The 7,500-nt window shown below is 44.5% G+C and overlaps 1 long non-coding RNA gene across 1 annotated transcript in view; it reads right to left on the minus strand.

Moving 5' to 3' along the window:
* Positions 1 to 7,500, minus strand: part of LOC116088070 — a 19,173-nt gene that overhangs the window by 1,301 nt on the left and 10,372 nt on the right. The gene's annotated exons all lie outside the window — the stretch shown is intronic.

A 7,500-nucleotide genomic window follows, 5' to 3' on the forward strand; every position in this document is an offset into this window, starting at 1 on the left:
CTCTCTCTCTCTCTCTCTCTCTCTCTCTCTCTCTCTCTCTCTCTCTCTCTCTGTGTGTGTGTCTGTGTAGTACACATAGATAGGTGCACAGAAAACCTAAGGGGACATCAATCAGCTGTTCACTTTTATAATCTTCTATCTTTTACTTTTGAGTTAGGATCTCTCTCTAAACCTGGAGGTCACAGTTTCTCATTAAACCAAAAGTCCCTAGCAATTCTCCTTTGGCCCTGCTGACGGGCAGACTTGCAGGTAATGTGTACGGCATCCAGCCTGTTACATGGGAGCTGGTATCCAAGCTCTGGTCTTCATGTTTGCATAGCAGGTACTCTTAACCACTGAGCTCTCTCTAGCCCCAAGGACGTTATAAGAGAATCACAGTTTATCTAAATCCTTACTGAACGTTGGGGAAACAGCACTTTTGAATTTTGGAGATGACTCCACCTTGCTGTGGCTTCTGCTTACAGTTCCCAAGTGACATGTGCCACACGAAACACACATAACCCCTAGCTTTGGTTATAAACCTAGTATACAACTGAAGTGACACAAAGAGAAATACAGGCCAGGAAAAGGCATTTTTGAGCACAGAGTGTCACATTAGAGATGGTGTCGTTTTCCAACTCTGCCTTTCCATGGCTTATGGCTTTGAAGCACAGGGACATCAGGAAAGTGAAGAGAGATTTTTATCTCCATTTGTGGTGTCCTTTCCCCCACTTCTGCTTGCAAGTCCCCTGAGAACTTCAAAGTCTTTCCTCCTCTGCATGCCCAGAGCAGAGCCAGGAGGAGGGATGTAGGACTGTTGGAAAGTACACTATGCGCTACAGAATGTCCTCTCTTATCTTGCTTTTTTTTTTAGCTTGAAGGACAGAGACAGGGAAGGGAGCTTTGTTCTAGCCGATGGCCTGCACAACATTTAAAAAATCACTTATGAGCTTTAAAAAAAAAAAATTTGAAACGCTATGTAACTCAGATTGGCCTTGAACTTGGCTTCCAAAGTTCTGGGGTCACAGACACAATCCCCAGCTTCCAGTGTTTAAAACCTTTTTTTTCCAAACGTTAAAATCCTATCTTTGTAATTTTATGGGGCGGTAGGAACTCATCACAGCGATGTCTTGAGCTTTGAGATGTAGTTTCTTTGGTACTGTGCTCGCCTTGCATGAAGCCTTAGGTTCAGTCCTCACCACATTAAACAAGGTACGGTGCACATGCTTGTAATCCTAGCACTGAGAGAGCAGAAGCCAGGAACACTGCACGTTCAATGTTACTTCCCACTGTACAGCAGGTTTGAGGCCAGTCTGGGGTACCTGAGAGGCTGTCTGCAATATACAAGCTATCAAGCCAGAAGGAAAAAAAATTGAAAATGTCTGATCAACAACCATCCAAACAAATAAAAATGAACACAAAGCAGGTGATTGTAAACAATATGTAAGTGCTCACTTGTGCTACATGTGATTGTGAGCAATATGTGACTGCTCACTTGTGCTACAGGCGATTGTGAGCAATATGTGACTGCTTCCTTGTGTTAACATCTGCAAATGGTCAGACTGTGTGTGATTCACAGAGTCCTGGGACCTGCTCCTCCTTAAGCTTCTTGGATTGCTTCATTGCTCAAAGCTGAGTAAGGCTTGAACCTGGCAGAATGCGGAGGACCTGTGCCTCAGAGCTGAGGGAACTCAGTGTTGACTGATTCAGCAGCTCCCCTTCCCTCTCCCATGCCTAGCTGAGACTGGGGAAAACAACTAGGGAGATTTGTATGGGCTGAATTATGTCCACCCAAAAGACATGTTGGAATCCTGATACTGAAGCTTATGAATGTGACCTTCTTTGGAAGCAGGGTCTTTGCACATATTGAGCTTAAGATGGGGTCATCGGGTGGGGCCCCAAGTCAGTCTGCCTGGTGTGCTTATCACAGAAGAAACACCGACATACAGCAGCTGCAGGAGGGAGAACACCATGCAAGACAGGCAGAGACAGAAACACCGGAGCTTTATGTCAGAAGCTCCCGGTGGCTGACACCTGGCAGAAGCCAGGAGGAGGCAAAGAGGGACACCCTGCCTCTTACCCAGGTTTTAGAGGGACCACATGGCACTTCCATTTTTTAATATCTGGCTTCCAGAGCTATGAGACAATACATTCCTGTTGTTTTAAGCCACACTGTTTGTGCTACATTATTAGATGGCCTAAAGGGATGAATAAAGGGAGTATTAGCCAACAGCCCACTTTCCCACAGCTGGTGATTGTCTAAGAAGCAGGAGAATGTGCGCCTAGGATTCCCTTCGCAGAATCCTGTCTGTCCTCCTGGGCTTCACTGTTCTGAGGCTTACAATACTTTCCTTCAAATGGATTTTTCTCCTCTCTTTCCATCATTTAAAAGAAATTGAGTGAGCCCTCTGGGCCAAGCCAAACTACCCTGAGCAGCCTGCCATCCTGGGAGGATCTCCATTCTCCTGATGCCTCTCCTTCACCTCCATCAGACTCCTGAACCATACAGGTAAGCTTCCCTTCCCCCACCCATCTTCCCTGCTTTCTGGGCCCTCTGGGCCAAGCCAAGCTGTCCTGAGCAGCCTACCATCCCAGGGGGACTTCCATTCTCCTGCAACCTCTCCACCCACCTTCATCAGACCTGAGCCTCCTGAACATACAGAATTGTAGGTCCAGAACCATACAGCCCAAGGATATCCATCAGAGACCTGCCATACTAGGACCATCAAGGTTCCTCCCCACCCCAATATGGACTACAACAAGAACATCCAGGAACCAAAACCATCCAGATGGCTAAAGGCCCTCCAAGGAACACCATCAACAAGAGCCAGGGCAACACGACACCTCCAAAGCACAGCTACCCCACTGCAGCCAGCAAAGAAAATGTGAAATCTAAAAAATTTCTGACACGAAACATCCAGGAAATCTTGGATACAATGAAAAGACCTAACATAGGAATAATAGGAATAGAAGAAGGTGAAGAGTTTCAGCTCCAAGGCCCAGAAAACATTCTCAACAAAATCAAAGAAGAAAACTTTCCCAACCTAAAGAAAGAGATGCCTATAAACATATAAGAAGCTTATAGAACACTAACTAGACTGGACCAGAAAAGAAAACCCTCCTGGCCCATAATAATCAAAACTCAAAATCTACAGAACAAAGAAAGAATATTAAAAGTGGCAAGGGAAAAGGCCAGACAGGAGCATGTTGTTCTCTGAGAGGCTCCACCAAGCAGCTGACTCAGACAGATGCAGACACCCACAGCCAAACCGTAGTCGGAGCTCGGAGAAGAACAGGAGGAAGGATTGCAGGCCCCAAAGGGAATAGGAACTCCACAGGAAGACCAACAGAGTCAACTACCCTGGACCCTTGGGGCTCTCAGAGATGAACCACCAACCAAAGGCATACACAGGCTGGACCTAGGCCTCTCTGAACATATGTAGCAGATGTGCAGCTTGGTCTTCATGTGGGTTCTGAACAGCTGGAATGGGGTTATCCCAAAAGCTGTTGCCTATATATGAGTTATGTTCTGCTAGATAGGCTGCCTTGTCTGGCCTCAAGCAAGAATTTGAACCTAGCTTCAAAGAGACTTGAAGTGCTGGAGGGGTACCCAAGGGGCCTCCATTGGCTCAGAGGAAAAGGGGAAGAGAGGGGAAGGTGGAAGGACTGTGGGTTGGGGTGACAGGGAGGGGAGCAGTGAGTAGAACATAAAGTGAATAAGTGAAAACTTAAATAAAATAAGTAATAAATAAAAAGAGCCATATGGTTGCATCTAAATTCACCACATCTCATGTTTGCTTCTTTTGTTTTTCTCTCAACAGTTCCTTACCTTTTGCTTTCAATTGAAAGTTTCTGACTTCATGGCATTTCCCATCCAAAATATTTCAATGAGTATCTCCAAAGAACAGACACATTCATTTTCCCTCATAATGAATGGTCAAGGAATTCAAGCCAATACAAAACTACCATGTAATAAAATGACTATGTTCTGATTTCCCCACTGTCCCCTAATTGTCCTCTGTAGACAATCTCTTTCTGCCTTCCTCCTCTTACCCTCCTCTCGCTTCCTTTATGATTGGATGCAGGCCCCAGTCACCAGCCTATCATGTCTCTTGGTTATCTTTTAATTTGGAGCTTCCCAACATCTTAACTTTTGTCCTTTTATTCCTTTGACTTTCACAACACACAGTTTGAAGGGATCTGAGCAACCTGTTCTAGGAAGTGTCCCACAAGGTGACTTGTGTCTACTTGCTTTGTGATTCAGGTTAGATCTAAAGACAATCTTTGGTTAGAAATGGACTCCTTCTTTGGCGGGCTTTGGCACAGCATCTAAGCATCAAGCACCTTTCAGCCCACAGTCAGCACTAACGAGAGCAGAGTTTTGTTAGGCAGGTATCTGCAGGATCGTCCCACTGTAAATAAAGGTGCCTTCTCTTCCAATAATGAGTCATCTGCATACTTGAGGGAGTTCCCGTTCCAAATGCCTAAACACAATCCAGATATAAAAGCAAATGTTCACACGACACATCATTCCACAGCTGAAATGCAATACCTTACACGCTCAGTTTGAGTCTCATGTTTTTATAAGGGGGTAAATGTGAGGTTAAGGTTAAAAACTAGCCTCCCTCCTTTACAAACCACCAGCCAGCCTCCAGAAATCTAAAGGCGTGCTCACAGCTTTACCAACCCAATAACATCACCCATGTGTAGGTCTCATCTAAGCACCCTAACCTTTATTAAAATTTGCATTGCTGCACTGACCTAGTTTCAATCCCCTGTCCTCCTGAGCCCCCAAACTACACTGAAACCTAAGAAGGCATACTGAACGTTAAACGTGTTAAAGAGCCATAGAGGCAGCCCCAAGACTTAAAGCACAAAACAACTTTAGGCAGATCAAAGACTGGCCCTCTGCATGTCAAGGCTGCAGTGCCATGGATGATACAGAGCTTATTCTATTACACGTCAGCAGGGTGCTGGTTTCATTGCTGGCCACCACAGAGAACATGAACTTGAGAAAGCAGGACAAAAATAGATCCCCACAGCCATGAAAATAATTTCTGAGAGGTCAAAATACTCTCTACTTTAGCTGGAAGTTATTGCTTTGGTACTCAGTGTACCACAAACACATCCTGAAAGTCTCTGGGGGAATATTAAACCTGGGTCTCAGGGTGCATACGGCACCAGACCAAGCCTCAGGGCATCCCTATGCCATAAGATAGGATAGGATCACTGCAGGATTCCTGTGAAGCTCATTCTGTATGGCTCTCTCCACCAGGCTGCCGGTCCCACAAGAACAGGGTCATTGCCCTGTTTTATCTTTAGTGTCCAGAAGAATGTCAAGCCCACACTAGGTGTCCAATAATTATAGGTTGGATGAATTAATGACAAAAAAAAGTCAAGTTCTTTCAGGTTAATTCAACTGAACTTCACACAGGCTTCCTTCCCAAAGGAGACCTGTAACATTTTAACTCCTCTGCCTCCTCTTAATTATAAAATATGCTTCTCTAGAGTGTAGGAAAGGGAGTAAAGAGGGGAGTTCCTCTCCCCACCAAGAGCCCAGGCCAGACGGGTGGCGACACTCACTCTGCATGCCAGATCAGATTATTACCGCTCCTGAGGCCACAGATCTTTCTACCACTTTCTTTCTTTACTTTAACACAACAGGAACCAGGAAAAACTCGCTCATCCTTACTGCTGAGTAACCTCCTTCTGGAAGTTTCATTGCTAAAGGTCATGGGAGAGAGATTTGAGCACAGTGAATAGGCTATGTCGTTTGTATAACTAATTATTTCTCTACTTTGTCTGGGGCTATTGCTAGAAATTTTGGTCCATTTTATTAAATATATAGTAATTAATCAAAAGAAATGACACACCCTAGAAATTTTAATATACTTTTTGTTCGTGTATAAACATGTTTGAAGGGGCCCCAGAAGGACCAATTAGCCTTCAATCAAGGCCCTCCAGATTCATGTATAGGGGGTCCAACAAACAACAGAAAATGGCACAGGAAAATGGCATTCTTGCCAGAAAACAGCAATATTAAAAATTAAAACTTGGGCTGGCAAGATGGCTCAGCATGTAAGAACACTGACTGCTCTTCTGAAGGTCCTGAGTTCGGATCCCAGCAACCACATGGCAGCTCACAACCACTTGTAATGAGATCAGATGCCCTCTTCTGGTGCGTCTGAAGACAGCTACAGTGAATTACACAGGCCGGAGCAAGGTGGGCCAGAGCGAGCGGGCCGTCCTGAGTTCAATAACCAGCAACCACATGATGGCTCATGGCCATCTGTACAGCTACAGTGTTGTACTCATACACATAAAATAAATAAATCTTTAAAAAAAAAATGAAAACAAGAGTAGCAGTCTGCAGTCACTGCGTGCATATTTCATATGGGTCTACAAAGGCCCATGAAGGGCTACTGAGCTTTGCTGTGGAGTGTGGGAACCAGGCTTAGCAAAGGCTGTGCCTTCACAGTATAATGAGGTGGGACAAGGACTTGAATAGAGCATGTCTGACCTCAGAGCCCTCTTGCTCGAGTCTCCACAGGGACTGAATCCAAGTGCAGAGTAGAAATGAAACCTGTTATTTACAATTGTTGTCTGGCAAGCCTTCAAGGAAATCTTTGCTGGTGTCTGAAAGCACTTGTGTTTAGAGGCACTCGGGACAGAGAAGTTCCTGTTGGGTCACTGCCCTCAGAGTTCAGGCACAGGAACCCTGTGCTGTTCTAAACATCTGTTGATATTATTGACTCTTTCAATAGTCTTTGTGTTTCCCTTTCAATCCCTCATCAAAGATGACACATTCACTGAAATCATGGATGTAGTTCAGTTCTAGAGCAGTCCATGCTTCACTGTATGGAAGGCTTTGCTGCTGCAAAAGGGTTGACTGAGGGACACTGGGCACAGACAGCCTTCAGCATGACCCAGCTAAGGATTCTATTACTGATGACTCGCTTGGACATACAGATCCAACGTCTCATTCTTTCTCCCTTCCCCTAGCAAAAAATCTGGGATTGGGGCAGATGCTATATACAAAGGTTCTTTTTAAGTCTAAAATGCAGAAGTAAGTGGAAGGCATATAGTCCTCAGATTTTATTTAATGGTGTAAGGTTGGGGTGGGGAGACGTCCCATGCTCATCTCTATGCTGGCAACTGCTTTCCACAGTTCCCATTCTCTACTTCTGCAGACACAGGTCTTTTCGTCCTCCACCAATATTCACCAGACAAATAAAAAACCATTTAAAACTATAAGCAAGTGAATATCTCTTTTCCTTTTTTGAAAATTAATTTTCCCTTAATACTGATGTGATTAGGCCAGGTGTTCCTTTCTAAACAAGTGCATCTCTCTTCCGACTCCAGCTCCGGTGTAACCACCATTAAGAAGGCTCTAATATTTTGGACTTGAAAGAACATTAAATTTAAAAAAAAAATACCCCCTAAAAGTGCATTGGAATGAGTCTGTCAAGTTTCATTTTGCAATTAGAGAAGCCGGTCACAGATATTATTATCATGACTTCA

This window comes from Mastomys coucha, unplaced genomic scaffold, assembly GCF_008632895.1.
Source record: "Mastomys coucha isolate ucsf_1 unplaced genomic scaffold, UCSF_Mcou_1 pScaffold14, whole genome shotgun sequence".
Classification (NCBI taxonomy): Eukaryota; Metazoa; Chordata; class Mammalia; order Rodentia; family Muridae; genus Mastomys; species Mastomys coucha.